Below are 26,851 nucleotides of genomic sequence, written 5' to 3'. Positions count from 1 at the left end.
AAATAAGGGCACTATCAGACCTTTAAGGCTCACAAAACTCTATGGAAAGGATTGTCAACCTATAGAAAAGAACCCTAATAGAGACAACATCATGAAAGTCTAGAAAAATGACACCATTGAAGATGCCATTGTTGTTACAGAAGAAACCATAAAAGCCATCAGGCCCCAGACAATAAATTACTGTTGAAGAAAAATTTTCCTAGATGTTGTGCACGATTTCGTAAGATGTGTGATAAGCCAAGCAGGAAATCATGAGACTGCAGATATGGCAAAAAAAAAAAAAAAAAAGAAAAGGTGAGGGGTGAAGAATTCTAAAATATGCATCTTGGAGAAACTCAAGAGCTAGTACACACCACATCAGAGGAATTAACAGAAGACAACTTGATGAAGATGAGTGCTTTGGAACTAGTGCCAGACAATGAGGAATAAGATGTAGAATAAGCAGGGCCAGAAAAAAAAATCAACATTAGGCAATCTGGAAGAAGAGTTCTGATTACTCAAGACTTCTTTTATGACATGGACTCTTCTATGACACAGGCACTGAAACTAAAGCAAATGGTAGAAGAAGAATTGGTAAAAGAAATTTTTTAGAGAAATAAAACAAAAAAAGTCAGACAGAAATTAAAACGTTTTTCTGTAATTTGACATCAAGTGCACCTGCCTCTCCTGCCTTCCTGGCCTTTCATTCTACCTATTCCTTCCCTTTACACTTCCTCCAACTCTTCTGCTTCTGCACTTCTAAGACTGCCAAGACCAACCCCTTTTCTTCCCGGTCAGCCTGCTCAATGTGAAGATGATGATGATGAAGACATTTATGATGATCCACTTTCACTTAATGAATGGTAAATATATTTTCTCTTCCTGATGATTTTCTTAGTAACATTTTCTTTTTTCTAGCTTACTTTAAGAATACATACATTATATGTAACATACAAAATATGTGTTAATGTACTGTTCATGTTGGTAGTATGCCTTAAACAGTAGGTTATTAGGGCCGGGCACGGTGGCTCACACCTGTAATCCCAGCACTTTGGGAGGCCAAGGAGGGCGGATCACGAGGTCAGAAGTTCGAGACCAGCCTGGACAACATATTGAACCCTCATCTCTACTAAAAATACAAACGATTAGCCAGGTGTTCTGGCGGGCGCCTATAATCTCAGCTACTTGGGGAGGCTGAGGCAGGAGAATCGCGTGAACTCAGGAGGCAGAGATTGCAGTGAGCTGAGATTGCACCATTGCACTCTAGCCCAGGTGACAGTGCAAGACTCCATCTCCAAAAAAAAAAAAAAAAAAAAAAAAGGGGTTATACCTGGCCGGCCGACCCAAGCAAGCAGGACCCAAGGCTCTGATTCCAGGTGGGGGGAGGCTGACTCCACCCTGATTGGAGGAACTGGGTGCTCCTACCTGCTGGACCCTCACACAGGAGGATCTATCTCAGCCCCATTGTTGCTCTCCTGTGCTCCAACCGCCTCAGTAACGGTGTTTTATATTGAGAGACTTGGCAAGATGGCTGAATAGGAATAGCCCCAGTCTGCAGCTCCCAGCGAGATCAACATGGAAGGCATGTGATTTCTGCATTTTCAACTGAGGTACCTGGTTCATATCACTGAGACTGGTTAGACAGTGGGTACAGCCCACTCACCCAGGAAGCACAAGGGGTCAGAAAAATCTCTTTCCTAGTCAAAGGAAGCCACAAGGGACTGTGGCATGAAAAATGGTGCACCCCAACCCAGATAATATGCTTTCCCCACAGTCTTCGCAACCCACAGACCAGGAGATTCTCTTGGGTGCCTACGCCACCAGGGCCCTGGGTTTCAAGCATAAAACCGGGTGGTTGTTTGGGCAGAGACTGAACTAGCTGCAGGAGTTTGTTGTTGTTGTTTCTTTTTTTTTTTTTAATACCCCAGTGGCACCTGAAACACCAGCAAGACAGAAATGTTCACTCCCCTGAAAAGGGGACTGAAGCCAGGGAGCCAAGTGGTCTAGCTCAGTGGATCCCGCTCCCACGGAGCCCAGCAAGCTAAGATCCACTGGCTTGAAATTCTTGTTGCCAGCACAGCAGTCTGAAGTCGACCTGGGACTCTCAAGCTTGGGGGAAGGGGGTGCCCACCATTACTGAGGTCTGAGCAGGTGGATTTCCCCAACAGTGTAAACAAAGCCACAGCGAAGTCCCAAGTGGGCAGACCCCTTCCACAGCTCAGCAAAAACTCTATACCAGACTGCCTCTCTAGATTCCTCCTCTCTGGAAGGGCATCTCTGAAAAAAGGAAGCAGTCCTAGGGCTGCTTTTATCAGGGGCTTACGGATAAAATACCCATCTCTCTGGGATAGAGCACCAGGGGGATGAGGCGGCTGTGGGTGCAGCTTCAGCAGACTTAAACGTCCCTGTCTGCTGGCCCTGTGCAGGGGACATCCCAGCACAGCATTCGAGCTCTGCTAAGGATCAGACTGCCTCCTCAAGTAGATCCCTGAACCCCGTGTCTCCTGACTGGGAGACACCTCCCAGCAGGGGCCAACAGACACCTCATAAAGGAGAGCTTGGGCTAGCATCTGGTGGGTGCCCCTCTGCGAAGAAGCTTCCAGAGAATGGAACAGGCAGCAATTTTGCTGTTTTGCAGCCTCCACTGGTGACATCTAGGCAAACAAGGTCTGGAGTGGACCTCCAGCAAACTCGCAGCAGTGGGGCCTAACTGTTAGAAGGAAAACTAACAAACAGAAATGACTAGCATCAACATGAACAAAAAGGACGTCCACACAGAAACCGCATCCGAAGGTCACCAACAAAGGTCAAATGAAGATAAATCCACGAAGATGAGGAGAAACCAGTGCAAAAATGCCGAAAATTTCAAAAACCAGAACATCCCTTTTCTTCTAAAGCATCACAACTCCTTGCCAACAAGGGAACAAAACTGGATGGAGAATCAGTTTGACAAACTGACAGAAGTAGGCTTCAAAGATGGGTAATAACAAACTCCTCTGAGCTAAAGGAGCATGTTCTAACCTAACGCAAGGAAGCTAAGAACCTTGAAAAAAGATTAGTGGAATTGCTTACTAGGATAACCAGTTTAGAGATGAACATAAATGAACTAATGAAGCTGAAAACCATAGCAAGAGAACTTCATGAAGCATGCACAAGTATCAACAGCCAAATTGATCAAGCAGAAGGATATCAGAGATTAAAGATCAACTTAATGAAATAAAGTGTGAAGAGAAGGTTAGAGAAAAAAGAACGAAAAGGAATGAACAAAACCTCCAAGAAATATTCGACTATGTGAAAAGACTAAACCTATGTTTGATTGGTGTACCTAAAAGTGAGGGGGAGAATGGAACCATGATGGAAAACACTCTTCAGAATATTTTCCAGGAAAACTTCCGCAACCCAGCAAGAAAGGTTAACATTCAAATTCAGGAAATACAGAGAACACAACAAAGATACCCCTAGAGAAGAGCAACCCCAAGACACATAATCATCATATTCAACAAGGCTGTAATGAAGAAAAAAATATTAAGGACAGCCAGAGACAAAGCTCAGGCTGCCCACAAAGGGAAGCCCATCAGACTAACAGCAGATCTCTCTGCAGAAACCCTAGAAGCCAGAAGAGAGTAGGAGCCAATATTCAACAATCTTAAAGAAAAGAATTTTCAACCCAGAATTTCATATCCAGCCAAACTAAGCTTGATAAGCCAAGGAGAAATAAAATACTTTACAGACAAGCAAATGCCGAGAGTTTCTGTCACCACCAGGCCTGCCTTACAAGAGCTCCTGAAGAAAGCACTAAACATAGACAGGAACAACCAGTACCAGCCACTGCAAAACCATGCCAAATTGTAAAGACCATCGACACTATGAAGAAATGGCATCAATTAATGAACCAAATAACCAGCTAGCATTATAATGACAGGATCAAACTCATACATAACAATATTAAATTTAAATGTAAAGGGGCTAAATGCCCAAATTAAAAGACACAGACTAGCAAATTGGATCAAGAATCAAGACCCATCTCATGTGCAAAGACACACATAGGCTCAAAATAAAGGGATGCAGGAATATTTACCAAGCAAATGGAAAGTAAAAAAAAAAAAAAAAAAGTGGTTGCAATCCAAGTCTCTGATAAAACAGAATTTAAACCAACAAAGATAAAAAAACACAAAGAAGGGCATTAAATAATGGTAAAGGATCAATGCAACAAGAAGAGCTAACTATCCTAAACATATATGCACCCAATGCAGGAGCACCCAGATTCATAAAGCACGTTCTTAGAGATCTACAAAGAACCTTATATTCCCAAACATTAATAGTGGGAGACATTAACACCCCACTGTCAATATTAGATCAATGAGAGAGACAATTATCAATGATATTCAGGACTTGAACTCTGCTCTGGACCAAGGAGAACTAATAGACATCTACACAACTCTCCACCCCAAATTCACAGAATATACATTTCTCTCAGCAGGAGACAAGAAATAACTAAGATCAGAGCAGAACTGAAGGAGATAGAGACACAAAAAATCCTTCAAAAAAAAAAACTCAATAAATCCAGGAGCTGGTTTTTTGAAAAGATCAACAAAATAGACCACTAGCCAGACTAATAAAGAAGAAAGGAGAGAAGAATCAAATAAACACAGTAAAAAATGATAAAGGACCACTGATCCCACATACATACAAACTACCATCAGAGAATACTATAAAAATCTCTATGTAAATAAACTAGAAAATCTAGAAGAAATGGATAAATGCCTTGACACATATGAGCTTCCAAGTCAAAACCAGGAAGAAGTCAAATCCCTGAATAGACCAATAACAAGTTCTGAAATTAAGGCAGTAATTAACAGCCTACCAAACAAAAGTCCAGGACCAGATGGGGTCATAGCCGAATTCTACCAGAGGTACAAAGAGGAGCTAGTATCATTCCTTCTGAAATTATTCCAAGCAAGAGAAAAAGAGAGATGCCCCCCAACTCATTTTATGAGGCCAACATCATCCTAATACCAACACCTGGCAGAGACACAACAAAAAAAGAAAATTTCAGGCCAATATCCCTGAACATCGATGCAAAAATCCTCAATAAAATACTGGCAAACCGAATCCAGCAGCACATCAATAAGCTTATCCACTACAGTCAAGTCAGCTTCATCCCTAGGATGCATGGCTGGATCAACATACACAAATCAATAAACGTAATCTATCACATAAACATAACCAATGACAAAAAGCACATGATTATCCCAACAGAGGCAGGAAAGGCCTTCGATAAAATTCAACACCCATTCATGCTATAAACTCTCAATAAACTAGATATTGGTGGAATGTATTTCAAAATAATAAGAGCTATTTATGACAAACCCAGAGCCAATATCAAACTGAATGAGCAAAAACTGGAAGCATTCCCTTTGAAAACAGGCACAAGACAAGGACACCCTCTCTCACCACTCCTATTCAACACAGTATTGGAAGTTCTGGCAAGGGCAGTCAGGCAAGAGAAAGAAAGGGTATTCAAACAGAAAGAAAGGAAGTCAAATTGTCTCTGTTTGAAGATGACATGATCGTTTATTTAGAAAACCCCAACGTCTCAGCTCAAAATCTTAAGCTGATAAGCAACTTGAGCAAGTCTCAGCATACAAAGTCAATGTGCAAAAATCACAAGCATTCCTATACACCAATAATAGAGAGCAAAATCATAAGTGAACTCCCATTCACAACTGCTATAAAGAGAATAAAATATCTAGGAATACGACTTACAAGGGATGTAAAGGACCTCTTCAAGGAGAAGTACAAACCACTGCTCAGGGAAATAAGAGAGGACACAAAGAAATGGAAAAATATTCCATCCTCATGGACAGTAAGAATCAATATCATGAGAAAGGCCATACTACCCAAAGTAATTTATAGATTCAATGCTATCCCCATCAAGCTACCACGGACTTTCTTCACAGAATTAGAAAAACGACTTTAAAATTCATATGGAACTAAAAAAAGAGCCTGTATAGCTAAGACAATCCTAAGCAAAAAGAACAAAGCTGGACGCATTATGTTACCTGACAGCAAACTATACTACAAGGCTACAGTCACCAAAACAGCATTGTACTGGTACCAAAACAGATATATAGACCAATGGAACAGAACGAAGGCCTCAGAAATAATGCCACACATCTACAACCATATGATCTTTGACAAACCTGACAAAGACAAACAACGGGGAAAGGATTCCCTATTTAATAAATGGTGATAAGGAAAACTGGCTAGCCATACATAGAAAACTCAAACTGGACCCCTTCCTTACATCTTATCAAAAATTAACTTAACATGGATTAAAGACTTAAACATAAGACCTAAAACCATAAAAACCCTAGAAGAAAACCTAGGCAATACTATTCAGGACATAGGCATGGGCAAAGACTTCATGACTAAAACACGAAAAGCAGTGGCAACAAACACAATAATTGATAAATGGGATCTAATTAAGGAGCTTCTGCAGAACAAAAGAAACTATCATCAGAGTGAGCAGCAACCTAAAGAATGGGAGAAAATTTCTGTAATCTATCCATCTGACAAAGGGCTAATATCCAGAATTTACAAAGAACTTAAACATATTTACAAGAAGAAAACAACCCCATCAAAAATGGGCAAAGGATATGAACAGAGACACTTCTCAAAAGAAGACATTTACGTGGCCAACAAACGTGGAAAAAAAGCTCATATTCACTGGTCATTAAAGAAATGTAAATCAAAACCACAAGGAGATACTATCTCATGCCAGGTAGAATGGCAATCATTAAAAAGTCAGGAAACAACAGATGCTGGAGAGGATGTAGAGAAATAGGAATGCTTTTACACTGTTGGTGGCAGCGTAAATTAGTTCAACCATTGTGGAAAACAGTGCAGTGCTTCCCAAGGCATCTAGAACCAGAAATAACATTTGACCCAACAATCCCGTAACTGGGTATCTACCCAAAGGATTATAAATCATTCTACTATAAAGACACATGCACATGTATGTTTATTGCAGCACTGTTCACAACAGTAAAGACCTGGAGCCAACCCAAACGTCCATCAAGGATAGACTGAATAAAGAAAATGTGGTACATATACACCATGGAATACTATGCAGCCATTAAAAAGGATGAGATCATGTCCTTTGCAGGGACATGGATGAAGCTGGAAACCATCATTCTCATCAAACTAACACAAGAACAGAAAACTAAACAACACATGTTCTCACTCATAAGTTGAATTTGAACAATAAAAACACATGGACACTGGGAGGGAAACATCACATACTGGGGCCTGTCAGGGATTGGGGGCTAAGGGAGAGATAGCATTAGGAAAAATACCTAATGTAGATGACAGGGTGATGGGTGCAGCAAACCACCATGGCACATGTATACCTATGTAACAAACCTGCATGTTCTGCACATGTACCCCAGAACTTGAAGTATAATAATTTTTTTTAAAAAAGTAGGTTATTAGTAGTCACATTTTGGGAGAGTCAAAAGTTATATATAAATTTTCAACTGCAGAGGGGTTGGCATCCCTAAGCCCTGAGGTGCTCAAGAGTCAACTGTACCTTGTCAGTAAGCATGTGTTAAAATGCTCAATATAATTTAGTTATTGAGAAAATGGACATAAAAACCACAATGAGATACCACTTAACACCTATTAGATGACTACTTTCCCAAAATGTGGGAAATAACAAGTGCTAGTGAGAATGTAGAGAAATTGGAACCCTCATGTATTGCTAGAAAAATGCAAAATGGTGTAACCATCGTGGAAAACAAATTTAGTAGTTCCTCAAAAAGTTAAACAAAGAGTTACCATACAACCCAGCAATTTTCAAATGAATGGAAAACAGTGACTCAAACAGAATCTTTTATGCCAATGTTCTTAGCAGCAAGTTTCACAGTAGCGAAAGGTGTTAACTCAGGTGTGTGTAAACAGACGAATGAACATATAGAAGGTGGTATATACACACAGCAGAATATTATTCTGCCATAAAAGAAATGAAATTCTGATACATGCAACAACATACATCAACCTTGAAAAGATTATACTAAGGGAAAAAAGCCAGACTCAAAATCACGAATATTGTATAATCATACTTAATATAAGATACCTAGAAAAGGGAAATTCATAGAGACAGAAAGCAGAATAGAGGTAACTATGAGCCAGCAGAGAGGAAAATGGGAATTACTACCTAATGGGTACAGAGCTTCTGTCTGGGATGATGAAAAAGTTCAGAAAATACATAGTGGTGACGGTTATACAACATCCTGAGCATAATATAATGCCACTGAATTGTACACTTAACTACTGTTAAAATGGTCATTTTTAGGTAGCATATATTCCACAATTTTAAAAAAATAAAGCATTTAAGATTGAATATTATTCCTGAAACAGAATTAAATTTGATCTACAGCCTGTCACCACAAAATTTTCAGGCAAACATAAACTAACATAGTACTAGCTTCAAAGTATATATTCAGCATTAAAATAAAGCATCCAGTTCCTTGGCCACACTAAAGAAGAAGCCTATAAATGAACCCCAAAGGATTTGCTTTTATAGCAAGAACTTGGTATTCAAGCCAAGTTAAACTCACAAACACTCCACAGAAATAAAAGCCAAGTTCATTGCAGACTTGAGATCTTTAGCTGTCTATTTTTACTGTTTCTATTTCCACATCTAGAATTCTCTCTTTAAACCAGTTTAAACATGGGACTCTCCAGAGAAAAATATGTGCACTCAAATTTTTAATAATCAAAACTGTAGAACCTCAGAGTAGTAGAAGCTTCAAGTGTACAGACCTCAATTAACAGGAACTGGGGAAAAAAGGTTTTAATTATATACACATACTTCTTGCTCATCCCCCACAATGTGTTACATGTTTTTGGCAAGTGATACAAAACCAATTACTTACCATGTTATTCTCTAATCAGGAATGCTATGATTTCCCACAAACTAATAAAGAACCTGTTTCACAGTAAACTTAGTACTTAAATTACATTTTATGTTCCTAATCCACACAAGTAGAGCCTCGTCATATTTAGGGTTAAGTATTAATCATAAAAAGATCATGTTTTATCATTCTGGATATGTATAAGAAAACTATCTTTTTTGTGGACAAGCTGCAATTTCAGAAAAGGAATGAGCAACATTATAAACTAAAAACAGAACGACACAAAAATAATAGGTCAAGAAATGCAAAACACAAGCAAAGGGTCACTTCAGTTCATCTAGTAAGTTCACAAGAGATGGACAGAGAAAAAATAATGAATACAGTTCTATGCAGCAATATCCTCCCATGATTATATCAGTCCTCTCTATCCTCTTCTTGCCAGAAAGCACCCTGTCATGCCATGATCACTACCACTGCTATTCTCAATGAGAAAAAGAAACCAAATGTGGACTTTACTTATGCAAATGATTTACAATCATTAGATGAAGAATTCACTGATTTTCCTTCCTGCCTTTGCTTAAGTGTTTTCTGAAGAGTACTGCAATTCTCACATATAATTACCAGCAGCAAGTGACTGATCAGTTTGTACTTAGGCAGGAGGGAATAGCTATTCTGACACTCTAATGTAGTACTTCAACTGGGTGTCAATGTATCAAGAATGTTGTTCCAAATAGAATACAAGCCCTTAAAATTAAATGAAGAAATCCCAGAGCTCTACTGATCTCTAGTCATTCCGCCAAATTAATCCTGGACTCTCGATAAACTGAAAATAATATACTAAGTTAATAAAATACTTTCTATGGAAGTTATCAAAGTAACATAATTTCAGTTCAAAGTAACTGTAGTACAGACAAAATTTCATTAAGCAAATGAGAATTTTTTAGTATTTTCTGTGTTACATTTAGACTCTGGCTAGCAAACATCTATAAGTTGTCTTCTTAGACTCATTAATAAAAGATGTTTGCTGGCTCTACTCTAATAACATTAAACCATGAAAAAGAGATGAATATATATTTTATATATTGCACCAAACCACATATACAAAATAAAGTATATATCTATGAACAGATATATATTTTATATATCAAACACACACAAAAAAAGGTGAATCAATATCTCGTGTGTGTGTGTGCGTGTGTGTGTGTGTGTGTGTGAAGAGACAAAACTTTTAAAGCATCAATTGGCCAAGCCTTCTGAATTATTTTACTGCTTCATGGTAACATTACTAATTTCTCACCTATTATCTTTTTTATCTTTTTTCTATAAAATTCAGTTTCGTGGAAATGGTGAAGTTATAGAAGCCAATAAAAGAGGTCAGGTCTGGTGCCAAGACCACTGAAAAGAAGCCAAGAGAACCTGGGAGGCCAGTTGGCCAAAGCCTACTAGGCTAGTCCAAATCTTCCTCTTTATAAGGATAATTCACTATAACTAAAAATGTATTATCTAAATCATTTGGTAAGGAAGTTTTAAAAGAAATGATAATTACTAAAGCTAGGTGATAGATACGCAAGTTAATTTTATGGATATTTGAAATTTTCTATTAAAAAGGTTAAAAGTAAAATAAATTAACTTAGATATGCTATACATAAAACAGCAAATTTTTTCCCATTCAGGCTTTACAATGTAAGATTGCAGGACAAGGATGAATACAGTATCTGGTGTAGATAACCATCTCATTCCTTTTCTATTAAACATAGCAAATTCATTTCAAACTCCTTATGTTTTATAACTATGACTCAAAATGCCAGGGCAATAATAAAAATCAATAGTAAATTTGACTATCTATATATATATAAAACTTAGAATGGTAAAAACCACCAAAAGCAAAGTCAAAAGACAAATTACACAATTGGGAGAAAAATACCTGCAGTATACATTACAGATAAAGAGCTAATATTCCCAACATTCAAAGAGCTTAATAATAATGAAAAAATATCAGAATTCCTAGAGAAAAATGAAAAAAGATATGGACAGACATCTCCCCCTATATAAATGGCTCTGATAGACCTGAAAAGATGTTAAACTTCACTCATAATAAGAAAATACACATTCTAACGATATCAAAATACCATTTCTTTGCCCTCCAGATTGGCAAAAATTCAAAAGCTTGACAATAGACTCTCTTGGTAAGGCTGTGGGAAAACAGGCACTCTCATACATGTTTTGATGGGAATGCAAAACAGTACAAACCCTATGGAAGGGAATTTGCTAACATCTAGCAAAACTACATAGGCATTTACCACTTCAACCTAGTAATTCCGCTCCTACATTCATCCTGAAGATACACCTCCAACAGTATGAAAAGACACAAAGGTATTAATTGCAGCGCTGTATAACTGTAAAATGCTAGACACTACCTGGATATACAAACAGAGAAAACAAGATGAATAAACTGGTGTACATACACACAAAAGAATGATGATGACCTCTATGAAGTGATATGGAATAATTTCCAGGGTCTGTTTTCCAGTGTAAACAGCTAAGTTCTAAAGTCTTTACACACACAATATGCTATCTTTTGTGTTTGTAAAAAGCAGAAACAAAAAATACATGTATCTACTAATCACTACAAAAAGACACATTGGAAAGATAAACCAAAACACATTAAGGTTGCCTATATACCAGAGTAGCATGTTGTTTTTGTTTTTAGTGACATATATGAAACAATTCTGAAACTATTTTAGATGGTACTCATTTAGACCAAATGAGTAAAATGTTGGCATAGTTGGAAGCCCATGTTCTCACCATAGAAAAAGGGAGAATTGGAGGTATCAATGTGAATTCTTATTTTGAAAATAATATTCCCATATTCACATATGTATCCATGTTACATGGGCATATATATGCAAACACATGCACAAATTTGTGTATATACACATGTGTACATTTTCTAGTTTGTTCCCTGATAGAGCCCAGAAGCAAAGATACCCAGCAATAACATACATACCAAAGCATCCAGATCTTGGTTTCTAATATTATTACCCAATAAGAAGGACCAAGGCTCCTAGGAGAAATGACTGACTCCAGTGCTGGGCAATAAAGGCATGAGGCTTATTATAAAGAGTAAAAACAATGACTTGCTTAAAAAATCACGTGGACATGTAAAAATATACAGGAGTCAGCATGAAGAAGGTGCCACTGGTGAGAACTAGGACAATTTGAGCTCCAAAATATTTAAGGACAGTAATGAAATGTCAAGCACTAAGGGAAAAATAGGAAACCACAAATTCAAATCAACGATAAATACACAATACACACAGATAAATAGAAGGGCTGCTATTATAGTAGAATGCTGAGTAATGACTGGTAAATGCAGAGAGAGTAAATCATCATTTTGTACTATAACAGTAAAGATTGATTCAAGCAAGTATCATCAATAGATTCTACATATAGGGGATGGAATGTTATGAGGAGTTGTATACTTTAACTGCCTTAAAGTGTCTCCCTCCTAGTAGACTGTTTATTAGTTGCAGGGAACATGTAGTAATATGCTTTGGGTGTGTCCCCACCCAAATCTCATTTACAATTATATTCCCATAATCCCCAAGTGTCATGGGAGGGACCCAGTGGAAAGTAACTGAATCATGGGGTGGTTACCTCCATGCTGTTCTCATGATAGTGAGTTCTTAAGAGAACTGATGGTTTTATAAGGGACTTTTCTCCTTTTGCTCAGCACTTCTCTCTCCTGTCTCCACGTGAAGAAAGGTGTGTTTGCTTCCCCTTTCACCATGATTGTAAGTTTCCTGAGGCCTCCCCAGCCATGTGGAACTGTGAGACAATTCAATCTCTTTCCTTTATAAATCCCAGTCTCAGATATTTTTTCATAGCCATATGAGAACAAACTAATACACATAGCAACTATATAGTGGAAAAATCAGACAACGAAGCAGTCAAAATTTCCATCACAAATGAGGGGCAGAACAGTGGGTACTTATAGATCCTTACATAATATTTCATCCAGGAATGTATAACCTGAAATGTTATCAAGAGGAAACATCAAACAAATAAAAAATCAGGAACAAACAAAAAATAACTTCTAAAAAGGTAGAGGAAAGATGACTATGTACTTTTAAAATGCCCATATAATAAAAGATAAAGGTTGAAGAATTATTCTAGATTAAAGGATACAAAAAAGATATTAAATATAAATGCAACATATGATCACTGACTAACTCAAACACTGGAGGGGAAGAAAACTGCCACAGAAGACATTTATTTGGTCCAATAACAAAATTTAAAATATGGCAGATAAAAGTAATGTAAGAATGTTAAGTCTACTTAAGTTTTTAGACTGTTAATGTAAGAGATGATCCTTATTCTTAGAAATCTACACAAAGACATTTAGGACTAAAGGGCTGTAATATGTTCAATGTAACTCTCAAATGGCTCAATGAAAAGAATAAATATGTGCATGCATGTATATTTACAAATATATACGCACAAACATTCATGCACAAAGTGAGAAAAAGCGATTAATAAAGCATTGGGACAAAAAACTAACAATAGATTAATCTAAATAAAGGGTACATAGATGTTCTTTATATTATTTTTGCAACTTTTCTGCAAGTTTGAAATTATTTCCAAAAAAATCATTATATTCAGGAACTAACACATTATTTTTCTTCCTAAAATCTGTTCCTTCTTTTATAATTCCTACACAGCTGAACAGGACCAGTGCCAACTAGTCATCCCACTAGAAACTTGAAAGTTAACCTAGATTACTCAATAGTTTCAATTCATTTTGTTCCTTTTCTATAAGTCCCATGCCCCAAAGGAGTATCTCCTAAGAGAATATCATTAACATGACCTTTTCTTCTCCAATCATACCAAACTGGTGTAGGACCTAATCACTTAGCATTTCTCACCTAATTTACTGCTACAATCTTCTAATGACCGCCGTTCCTCCAGTTTTGGCCCTAAATCATTCTATACACTACTATGGAGTGCCTTCCCCAAATGAAATTTGACTATGACACTCCCTGTATTTCTTAATTTGTCCTAAATATAGGTAAGAAAGAATTTAATGGGTTAACTTAAAAAACCCCAACACTAATAAAATATATTATTTTAGATCTTGAGAAGCAAATAAGCAAAAATTACGGCCCAGAGATCCTCCTGCCTCGGGCTCCTGAAGCACTGGGATTACAAGCGGAAGCCACCACACCCAGCCAAGGAATCCCATATGCAATGGAGTTGTTTAATTTACTCTCTATACATTGCTTAAAGCATTAAATGATAGCTAAAAAAGGAAATGTTTGGCCTATCTTCTATTCAGCTGGGACTCATGCTGTCAGATCTCTGAACTTACAAAAGCAGTTTCCATGTTTCTTTCAATTTACAAATAATCAAAGAGGGGAAAATCATCACAGTCTTTGGGGTAAATGAGTTAAGAATATGTATGCCACCTCAAAATGCCATGCTGGCATACTATTTTAAAGGCACTTTAAAGAACAGTAGGTACAAGAAGATCATTCTGACCACGCTGTTTCTTAAAACTAGGAGATGAAATTCCCATGTGAAATGAAAGATGTCCTTCCTATACTGGAAAGAAAACAGCATTCTTATCATCAAGAATAAAAAGTTGAGTCCAAAGAAAATCTGTACAAACAACTCTGTTACACAAATTCTTATCATCGCAACCACTTCTCTGCCCACTTGACTACCCTAGCCCAACCCCCTCTGCCTTATCACATTTTTGCAAGTTACTGCTCTTTGTCCAATTCCTACAAGCTATATCAATGGGGAAAGCACTTAGGCTATAACTATACAAATTCACATAGGCACAGTGATTTTAGGTCACAGCCCGGAGAAATTCAAGGAATCTCTTTGCTATACAAAAATTATAACTAATTGCAATGTCTTAATACTTAACAATTAGATCTATTTTCTTAAAAAGTAGATTTCTGAAAAGTTATTTTTAGCATTTACAATATTTCTAGGATACTATCATTACAGATATTTCTACAATGTAAAATGAATAGAAATACAGACATGGCTTTATATCCATATTCTATTTCCTAGGCATTGGCTAAGTTTTCTGTTTAGGACTTTATTCTTTCCAAAGGCATTTCACATCTAATTGACCACTTAACTTGATTCTCACAATCATGCTGTAAAAAGAAAGCTAACATATGCCAAGTACCTACCATATGCCAGGCTCCACATTCAGCATTTTACATGAACTATCTCTTTAATCTTAACAACAATCACATGAAGTAGATACTATCAATTCCATTTTTACAAGACAGAACATTGAGAATAAGAGAAGTTAAGCAGACCAAGGTCACATGCTAGAAACCAGAAGAACCAGGCTTTAAAAACAGGTCTGTCTGCTTTACACCCAGTCGTCTGCTCTTTCCCCTACACAATGTGGTTTCATCATCACAAAAGAGGAAACAGTCAGAGGAAAGGTATACTTGAACAAGGTTGCTTAGCTAGTATGTGGTAGGAACAGGATTTAAACCTAAAATCCTCTGATTCTGAAACTTTTCTTATCATTACCTTCCAACTACAGTACCTATGCAACCATTAAAAGCACTAAGATATAGCCAACGTGTAAAATCATGGCTCCAAATTTGTTCTTGAAAATATGCAAGAAGCAGTACACTATACTAATAATACACGTGCACTTCCATGGAAAACCTCCTAACATACTTACGAAAGGTTTAATGCTCACAACCGCCTTTGCTTTTCCAGTAGCAGTTAAGCTGAGAAGAGAAAATTTAAAGGCGTTTCTTCATTCATTCAACTACTTACCTAGCACAGAATGCACATCTAACCCTCTAGGTGTTGAGGACTGTGATTTCCAAGTCTCTTCCCTCTTTATTAAGTAACTCACCTAGTATCATGCCTCAGTGCCATATGCATTTCCTTTAACCTTTATTTCCCTATTCTTTTTCCAATTTCTGCTCCAGTAGCCTGAAAGAAACCTCTCAATTATTTTCATTTATTAACTTCAGCCAAGTAATAACTACTTCTAGTCACTATCTAATGCCCTGGGAAGTCTTTTAAAAAATATCTCATGTGGTTTCTTGCTCCCATAACAGGAATACTTTCTGACTTCACTAGGCAGACCCAGGAAGAAACAAATAGAGAATGTGAATTTTTATAAGAAAGTTGGTCTGGACTCTTCAAAAAGTATTATTAAAAAAGAAAGGAATAGGGAAAAAAAAAAAAGAGAGAGGAAGAGTGAAAGAGAAACAGGATAAGGGAAATTAATCTAGATTTTATAAAGAATAAAGAGACAGGAGCAAATGCAATATGTGGACCTTAACTAGGCTGTTGTTTGAAAAAAGCTATATAGGAAGTTTTGAGGACAACTGGAGAATTAAGATATGGACTAAATTTAGCACAGAATTACTATTATTTTTTACATATGGTAATTAATACAGCAGTCATGTAAACATGTCCTTATTTCTAGGAGATACATACTAAAGTATAAAGTTTTTATGAGTGAAATATCATAAGGTCTGAAATTACTTTTAAATGGTTCAGCAATGCCACACCCCCTCTCTGAAATGTACATGCTCCACAAGAATGTATGGTAACTACTGAATTAAAGTTGAAGGTGTTTGGATGTTCACTACATTGTTCATTAAACATTTCTGTATCTTTAAATTTTTCAAAATACAAAACTGGGTTTAAAAAGGTAAGGGGGATATTAAACCACTGGGCAGTCTACATTTGTTTTCAGATTTCTAGTATTCTTCTTTGAGATGTAGTCTCACTCTGTTGTCCAGGTTGGAGTGTGGCTCAATCTCGGCTCCCTACAACCTCTGACTGCCAGGTTCAAGCAATTCTCCTTCCTCAGCCTCCTGAGTAGCTGGGATGACAGGTGTCCACCACCATACCCTGCTTATTTTTGTATTTTTTTTAGTAGAGACAGGGTTTTGCCATGTTGGCCAGGCTGGTTTCGCACTCCTGACCTCAAGTAATCTACCTGCCTCGATCTCCTAAAGAGCTGGGATTACAGGTGTGAGCCACCACACTCAGCCTAGATATCTAGCAGTCTTGATAGGGCAGAAATAACAACTTCCTCTTAGTCTACAAAGTGCTAACTGCTAAATCTTAGAATGGTTACCACTCTAATCAGGTTCTGAGAATACACAAAATAATACACAGAATTACAAATCCACTTTTTTTTTCTTCCATAAACAAATGCATGTCACCAATACTTTAAGTATAAAACCATATAATTTTCCCATGGTACCAAAGATGATAATGTGTGGGTATACTGCGCAAATCTTTTCTTAAACCATGTTGTTTCATAGTTTCCATTAGAATGTCTTATCAAGGTCAACAGACAGTAAAGGAACAAATTGTATTTTTATAAATATCTGTTATTTGCATATACCTTATACGATCACACAGATGTTATTTCATTTCCTATTAATTATGTAGCAGGTACTTTTATTTTATACTTAAAAGGTCCAACCACCATGAGACTCAGGCCTTAGGCAAAGCATGCAAACAATGAGGAGTACAATGAAACTAAAGAAAGGAAGATGGTTATGGTCACCACACATTTTTTGCAGAAATATGCTTCAGAGAAAACAGGATTTTTATAAGTCTATGTTTCTTCAAAATACAGTTCTAACGTAAGACATGACTGAAAAATTCATTCATATAGGCTCACACACCATTTTCCACTATTCAATTCGACTAAAAATATATTCCCATTTCAGACTCATAAACTAAGGGCTATGAAAACAAGTCTTCCACAAAATCCCAACATCCATGCAGGCAAGAAAAAGCAAAGGGCTAACTCAAATTAAAAACTTACATCAAAATGTATCTAAACTTAAAATCCTCAACATTTTTTCTTTGGGTATTACTAAAATTATTTATTTAAATACTAAAGGTATTTATTTTCTTCTTGTGCATATCCCCTTCTTAGAAAACCTGCCCTTTCCCTACTCACTGAAAAGGAGCTTTATTGTGAACACCTAACGAGGCTCTTCCAACGACAGCAGACTGAACAGTGTTAGACATCCTTCATGTTGTGAGATAAATGGGTTCTCTTCCGTAGCAAGTTAGAATTTAGAATATTATGAGATATTAATCTAATGGGAACTATAGGCTAGCTGAACTTAACACTCACAACTCACCTCTGTACACTGATAAGAAAGTAGAGACCAATTAGCAAAACAAAACAAAAACAAAGAATACAGGCAACTACAGAAAAAGAAGGCGCACCTAAAAATATTCAGTTCCTCGGAAGCTTGGCTGTACTTCCTGTACTGATTTCTACAGTATCTGTCACCAGGAAAACTGTCTTCAAAACAACCTTCAGGGGTGGGGCAGAAACACAAATATGAACATCTATGTAGATACAGATGCAAACTTCCAAAGAAACAAATGAGTTAAATGAGCATACTAAATACCAAAAATATGATTAGGACATAGCAAAGCCTGGGATTCAATTACTAATCAATATGTTCTTCCCAAAATAGGATGCTAACCTTATACAGAGTCACCCGAGAAGACAGAACAAATCATTTCTGGTCCAAACTTTTTTTTATTCGTGTGCATTTTCTTATTTTTATCAGCAATAGAATAAAATGTTTGAAACCTATGTTTAATATGAATGAATACTCACAGGCTATCAGCTTTAAATATAAATTCAAACATAATAAAAATGCCTCATGTCCTTTTAGGGTAGAAAAAGAAATTAGTGAGGTCTTCCTTTGTGTATTAGAAAGGCAGGATAGGACAGCAGTCCAATGCATGGGCTCTGGAGCCAAACTTCTAGGTATGAATTCAGGCCCTGCCGTTCCTCATCCTGTGCTCTTAGGTCAGTTACTTCTTCTATTCAACAGTATAAAATTAGAATAATAATAGTAGAATCTACCTCACAGGATTATAAGAAAAATAAATGATGTAACATGTGTTTTTAAAAATCCTAGGAAACAGTCAATGTTAGCTGCTATTAACATTGTTGTTTTTAATAATCATCAGCTGTTATTCTGGTAACAGCGATAGATTTCAAACATATCCATAACATTATAAAACTGAATTCCTTCAACAGGGCCACTCTTCAATAGGTAAAGGAAATGAAAAACATAAAAATCTATGATCCAAAAAATAGGAACAATAAAGATAAACCCATATTTTTTAAAAACCTAATTTAATTCTATTTAATTCTATAGTAGGGCCTCCATAATAACAACCCATGAGTGTTTTTTCATGAGGGATAGTCTGCTTTTTGATAATATTCTGTAAAGGCTTCAATTAACTCCTGACCAGAAAAGGAAGCCTTATTCCTAAATGCCCACTCGTCACTCAGAAACAGCAAAGCATTAGGATTATCTACTGATGTTGGAAGAAGGCAAAGGTTTTTTAAAAAAATAAACCAAATCTCGTCTCAAAAAGTTTTCATTTTAAACGATGACTGGTTCAGAGATGACTACAAAAATGCATGCTGGGCTTTTTGAAACTTGTTTTGGACTAGGTAATTATAGAGGTTAGAAACAGCTAGAGATATTGTTAAGGAGAAAAACAATTCTTGCATCATAAACATAGGATACATGATTTGCTTCCTACAAAACATACAATATGACCAAATAAGAGAACCAAGCTGAAAAGTCAAAAATTAAGCAGAAGAGAAGAAATGATGGTAAGAGGAAGGGAGGGAAAAAGACCATTATAAATAATTTCTGCTATTTGGAGGAGGAAAGAATCAAAATATCCTAATTTTTCTAAGAAAACACAAGGCAGTTAAGTTTTAAAAAGCAAGCAAAGATTAAAAAGAACCTGTACTCCCTTCCCTATGTTTTGAAATCTGGTAATTCTTTAACTCACATTTCAATCCGGAATATAGACATATTCACAAAAAAATCCTTCATTCAATCAAAAAATACTGAATCTTGACTTTCAAAATATAATCCTCAGCTAGGCTTTTTGAGGTTCTTCCCCCAGTACACACAAAGAAGATAATAAGCAGCTTCAGACTCCATGTTTCATATTTAAAATAAATTGTCTGTCTTCTTTCTATATCACTTATATAACACTTTCAAATTCCGTATTTCACTTAACTTAGGCATAGATTCTTTTTCTTTTTTTTTTTTTTTTTTTTTTATTTCATATAAGTTTTATGTGATATGGGAGCCTTAATAAAGAAATGACATAAAGTAACAGTTGAACTTGTGCATTTTTATACAAGGTTTGATGAAGAAGTAAATAGTCGTGGATAAATATGATTAGAGGACAAAAGGGTATGATCTAACGGTAATAAACCAGAAGAAACTTAGCAAGATCTGTTCATTCAGATTCTTTTCTGAGTCCCTATGTCTTCAGAGACAAGAATATTCCTTTCCGCTGGGTATAAGGAGCTGTGATAGTTAGTTTTAGGTATCAACTTGACTGTGTTAAGGGATACCCAGATAGTTGGTAACACATTATTTATGTGTAGATCTATGAGGCTGTTTGTACAAGAGATTAGCATCTGAATCAATAGATCAAGTAAAGAAGATCTGCCCCCACCAATGTGAGTGGGCATCATCTGAGCTGTTGAGATCCCAGATAGAACAAAAAGGCAGAGGAAGGTATAAACTTTCTCTCTCTTCTGGAGCTGGAACATTCATCTTCTTCTGTCCTCAGTCATCAGAAATTCAGGTTGTCAGGTGTGTGGACTCTGGGATTTACACAAGCAGGCCCCCAGTTTCTCAAGTCTTCAGTCTTGGGCTGAGAATTACACTGTTGGACCTCCTGGTTCTCAGGTCTTTGCATTCAGACTGAATGACACCACCAGGCTCCCTGTTTCTCCAGCTTGCAGACAGCATACTGTGAGGTTTTACAACCTCCATAATTATGTGAATGACTCCCCATAATAAATCTCCTTCTTATCTGTCTATCTCTCTCTTTCATAGATTCTTTTTCTAAAAGGAGAAGGACTTTAGGTTCCTTAGGATGCTGCCAAGAGCCCTTATTCATCTCACAACCAGATTAATCCATGTAAAGATGCCTTTTAGTAGAGATCCTCATAAAATTGAGGTACCCACAAGGGACACTCACATGACCACAGGGAATGACTTGACCTTTATAAGACAATGAATGGCATCCCTTCTCCCCACTTCTTACCCCTATGTAAAAGCAAAAGAAAATGAGAAACAGAAGAGGGGGTCTAGTGGTTAACAAAGTTTAAGAAGAAAATGAAAACCTGACATCCTTGTGCTTGCAATTTTTTTTTTTTTTTTTTTTTTTTTTTGAGACAGAGTTTCACTCTTGTTACCCAGGCTGGAGTGCAATGGCGCGATCTCGGCTCACCGCAACCTCCGCGTCCTGGGTTCAGGCAATTCTCCTGCCTCAGCCTCCTGAGTAGCTGGGATTACAAGCACGCGCCACTATGCCCAGCTAATTTTTTGTATTTTTTAGTAGAGACGGGGTTTCACCATGTTGACAGGATGGTCTCGATCTCTTGACCTCGTGATCCACCCGCCTCGGCCTCCCAAAGTGCTGGGATTACAGGCGTGAGCCACCGTGCCCGGCTGTGCTTGCAATTTTTAAGAACTTATTGACTAAAAAATATCACCTCTTACCTAAGCAAAAAGAACACACTTATTTCCTCTATTTTCTTTTCCTCTCCTTTCTTTGTAAGTCAATAATTTAAGTGATGCCTTTAAACTTATATTCTTTTATGCAATCTCTATTCTATTTTTCAAAAATAAATATCACTGCTTGGCTTTTCACTAAGATAAAGTGCAAAAATAACGTCAGTATGCTAATAAAATATGTAACCAATCAACTAAATACCAAGGGATATATATACATAAAACCATTTGCCGTTGACATGGTTTTGTTTGTATTTCAATCTCAAAAATTCTGAAGTAAAAATGAATAAGGTTGATGCTTATTAACGACAAATAGCAGCCAATATAAATTTAGCTTCTACTTACTATGTGCCAGGCACAGTATTAAGTACTTTATAAGCATTATCACATTTAATCCTTTGACACTTCTAAGTACTACTAATAAATCCATTTTACAGATGAGGAAATAAGAAGAGGTTAGAAAATCTGTCCTGGGATAAAGAGCTATAAGCAATAATATGATTTAAACTAGAAAATATGATTAAGTTTGAGATCTTAACCAAAACACGTATTACACTGCAGTTTTTTCACTTTCATATCTGCTTTTAATACATCTTATATATTTTTTAATCATATTGTTGATAAAGATCAATGTATAATTTGTCCCCAAAACAAGTGCTAAGTAAGGGATACTAAGGGCTGAAAATAAATTCAATGTGATGTGGGCATAGAAATATCAGGCTGCGCTTAATAAATGAAAAGTCTACATAAAAGGAAAAAAATGTTTCACAACAGTAGATAAAGTGGTGATTAAAAAGATTAGTGTTCCTAAGCCTTAAATTTTAAGCATCTTCAAAATAAAGAAAATTAAAATTTAAAATCCTGAAACTCTAGTAATACAATTTTATTTTGCTACTTACTTTTTTCTGATTATAAAAATTTTTTATACTTTGCAATTTAAACACCACATTAAGTATCTTTGCTTATTTACATTTTCCTGAATTCCCTTCAAGCTTTTTAAACTCTCAACACATGTTTTCTTTCTAATACATTTGACACAGACTTTCATTTCTGGATGATGTTGTTCTAAACCATAAAATTTGCAACATTATTTTCCTCAAAGAGTCGAAAGCCTAAAATCTAGTCATAAATCTATTCAGTTCCAGAAGTTTTCCTAATAAAAAGAAGGTATATCATAAAACAAAACTCTCAGCTCAGTATCCTAGTAACAGCATCCTAAGAGCTAAAGCTTATCCTTCCCCTCTGCCATAATAAATTCAACAGAGTTTTTTCTAAGAAAAAAAATTAGCATTTGTTCAAAAATAAGAATGCCTTCCCTTGTCCACTATAAGTATCAAAAGAAAGTCTCAAATTTATGTATGATTTCTGCTGACCCTGCTAACAAGTCAAAGAACTAGAGTTCTTAGACTAAATTTACTAAAGAAATGTTCCATACATTACATGTGCACGCACACACACACACACACACACACACACACACACACACACCTTATAGATTAACTCCTACAGATAATGCCATCTAGGTGAAATTTCACTTCCAGAAACACAACTATACCACTTTCCATAACAAGAATTACAAAAAGAACCCATAAAATTAGTATTCAAGTATGATGGTGGTAGATTTGGGGTGTCAGCATGACTGGATTAAGGGATACCCAGTGTTTTGGTTTGGCTCTGTGTCCTCACCCAAATTTCGCCTTGAATTGTAATCCCCATAATCCCCATGTCAAGGGTGGGGCCAGGAGGTAAATGGATCATAGGGGAGGATTTCCCCATGCTGTTCTTGTGATCATGAGTGAGTCTCATAGGATCTGATGGTTTTATAAATGTCTGGCATTTCCCTTGCTGGCATTCATCCTCTCTCCTGCTGCCCTGTGAAGATGTGCCTTCCACCATGACAGTAAGTCTCCTGAGGCCTCCCCAGCCTTGCAGATCGGTGAGTCAATTAAACCTCTTTATAAATTACCCAGTCTCAGGTATTTTCTCATGGCAATGTGAGAATGGACTAACACATCCAGACAGCTGGTAAAGCAGCATTTATTCTCAATGTTTCAGCAAGCACTGAGCTCATCCCCTTTCTGCTGAAAGACAAAACCATGTGGTATGGAATTTGGTTTGAATGATTGGGGTATCCCGGGTGTGTCTGTGAAGGTGTTTCCAAGGAGATTAGCATTTGAGTCTGTGGACTGAGTGAGGAAGATCTGTCCTCAATGTGAGTGGGCACCATCAAATCAGCTGGGGACCCAAATGTAACAAAAAGGCGGAAGAAAGGTGAATTTGCTCTCTTTTCTAGAGCCAGGATGCCCTTCTTCTGTGCTTGAACATCAGAGCTCCTGCTTCTCTAGCCTTTGGATTCTGGGACTAGCACCAACCCCTCTCCCTCCTCCATGTCTGACTCCACCTTGGACTGAGAGTTACAGCTTTGGCTTTCTTGGTTCTGAGGCCTTTGGACTTGGACTGAGACATGATACCAGGTTCCCTGGTTCTCCAGCTTCTAGAGAGCCTATAGTGAGAATTCTCAGTCTCCATAATCGACTAAGCCAATTCCTCTAAAAAATTCTTTCTCATATATAACACTATCTAAATACGTATCCAATCAATAGCCTGTCTCTGGATAAACCTGACTAAAACACCACATATTTTTCCATCAGTGTAAGTGATAAGAGCTGCTAGCTGGATGATATGGTATTTAAGATTATACTACTATGTACTGGAAAAGCAACTGTAATTAAGTAACTATCCTTGGCTAGTTTGGTGTATTAAATATCCTAACAAATGGCAGATAATTCCTAATACTTTATAACACCTTGGTTGTTGAAAATGACCACAAAAAAAGTTGATAAAATTAAGGTAATCTTACTAACCTCAGAACTTTTACTCTTAAAATTTTCTAGGGAAATGAGATTAGACCTCTGCATATTTTATGAGAAACATATTAATAAGTTAGCAAAGTGAAAAGCCATGTGCTGCCTGAATTAGTTTACACAGGACCAAAACATAACTGATTCTGATAAAAGGAAACAGACTAAACTCTCCTTTGCTTAAAAAAAAAAAAAAAAAAAAAAAAGGGGAAACATAAAAGTTACAAGTTACATTTATCCTTTTTTTTATTAAAGGCGGGGTACTTTCTGTTTATAAACGTAATAATGCACAAGAGCAATATATCTCTGTTTGAGGTTTAAGATAAGCTTTCTGATTAATATTAAATATATTCTTAATTTTTCCACTTAATGTATTTTCTTCTTTCTTCATTCCTACATACTAGTAGTGAGTCTCAAAAGTGGCTCCCAATGACCCTACCCTCTGGTATTCACACCCTTGTGTAATTCTCTCTCCTTGAATGTTGGCTGGACCTAGTGAATCACTCCTAATAAGCAGAATATGGAAAAAGTGAAGGCATGCCATTTTCAAGACTATATTAAAAAAATACTGGGCCTTTCATCTTGCTCACCCTCTCTTGTTAGCTTGCACTAAATGGAAGCTGATGCCATGTTGTGAACTGACCTACAAATAAGGCTCATGTGTCAAGGAACTGAAGTTGGCTTCTCAAAAACAGCCACACAAGAACCTGGGTCCCTTGGTTCAACAACCAGTGAAGAACTAAGTGTTGCCTATAATCACATGATCGAACTGGAAGCAGATCCTCTCCCAGGACCTTCAGATGACACCACAGACCTAGCAGGCATGTTGAGTGCAGCTTTGTGAGAGACCCTGAGCCAGAGGAGTCAGTTAAGCTGCACTCAGATTCTTGATCAACAAAAACAGATGATGTTTGCGGTTCTAATCTGAGAAGTTTTGGGGTCATTTGTTATGTAGGGCAATGGTTTGATCTGTGTTTCCCCCAAAATTCATATGTTGAAATCCTTACCGCCAGTGCCTCAAAATGTGACCTTATTTGAAGCTAGGGTCTTTACAGAGGTAATCAAGTTAAAATGAGGCCATCAGGTGGGCCTCAGAAATCTGGACACAAGAGACATTCATAGAAGGAAGACCATGCAAAGAGACACAGGGAGAAGATGGCCACCTATAAGCCAAGAAAACAGGACTGGAACAAATTCTTCCCTCACTAGCCTCAGGAGGAACCAACCCTGCAACGCTGACTCCAGACTTCTAGCATACAGACTGCGAGACCATAAGTTCCTGTCGTTTAAGCCACATAGTTTTTGGTACTTTGTAATAGCAGCCCTAACAAAGTAATAGATGTGGCAATAGATAGCATACATATACTTAATTCAAAGTAACTTCTATCAGTAATACCAAAATTAGCCTCCATTAAGGACTCAAGCAGATGCCCAAAGAAAAAAGATAATTGTCCATATCAGAAAATCTTAGAACCACAGATTTTTTAGTGAGCTGGGACCTCTGCAGTCATATAATCCAACCTACTGATATCAGAAATTGATGATGATAATAATAATGATGTGCCAGGAACTGTTTGAACACATATATTAATTCTTCATAACAACATCATGAGCTATCACTATCATCCACTCCTTTTTTAAAATGTATAAATGGACGCCCAGAAGTTAAGGTCACAAAGCTAGTATGTGGCAATGGCAGGATCTGAATAAATTAAGGTGCAGAGAGAAAAAGTAATTTATCCAAAATCATGCTTGGCAGCTGAGCTGGGTACCTAATGGTATGTCTCCTATATTCAAATCTTTTTTTCTCAAAAAGTCAAATAAAAAAGCTTTCATTTCTCAAAATATCTTATTGCACTGTACCATTTTATTCATAATAGTCAAATAAATATCCATGAACTGGTGAATAGATACACAAACTATGGACTATCCAAACACTGAAATACTACTCAGCATTAAAAGGATCAGATGTTTTATCCTTTTTCATGCTAGGTAACATAGCTGAACGCAATAACATGGATAAATCTATTACAATATTCCCCCTTTATCTATGGTTTCACTCTCCACGGTTCCAGTTACCCACACTTCAGAAATATTATATACAATACGATATTTTGATAGAAGCCACATTCATATAACTTTCATTTCAGTATTTATTACAATTGTTCTATTTTATTAATAGTTATTATTATTAATCTCTCATTATGCCTAATGTATAAATTATACTTTATTACAGGTAAGTATGTATAAGAAAACACATAGTATACACAGAGTTCCCTACTATCCGTGGTCTCAGGCTTCCACTGGGGGTCTTGGAACATATCCCTTTTTGGTAAGGGAACTACTGCACACATGGAAGGAGTACTACTACACCCTATTTTTAGTTATCCTCATTTTAGAGATCCATTTCAGAGAACAGGCTTTAAAACAAAGAAAGCCAACATAAAGCTTTTAAATTACCATGCCCTAAGACACAATTTGTCTA

General features: G+C 36.7%; 1 protein-coding gene across 10 annotated transcripts in view; it reads right to left on the bottom strand.

Annotated features, from left to right (window-relative positions):
• WDFY3 (WD repeat and FYVE domain containing 3) overlaps positions 1-26,851 on the bottom strand; it is a 296,888-nt gene that overhangs the window by 236,170 nt on the left and 33,867 nt on the right. The window lies entirely within an intron of this gene.

Source organism: Sapajus apella, unplaced genomic scaffold, assembly GCF_009761245.1.
Source record: "Sapajus apella isolate SASKATOON/1434 unplaced genomic scaffold, GSC_monkey_1.0 scaffold45, whole genome shotgun sequence".
In the NCBI taxonomy this organism is placed as follows: Eukaryota; Metazoa; Chordata; class Mammalia; order Primates; family Cebidae; genus Sapajus; species Sapajus apella.
This window is presented reverse-complemented; position numbering and strand designations above follow the sequence as displayed.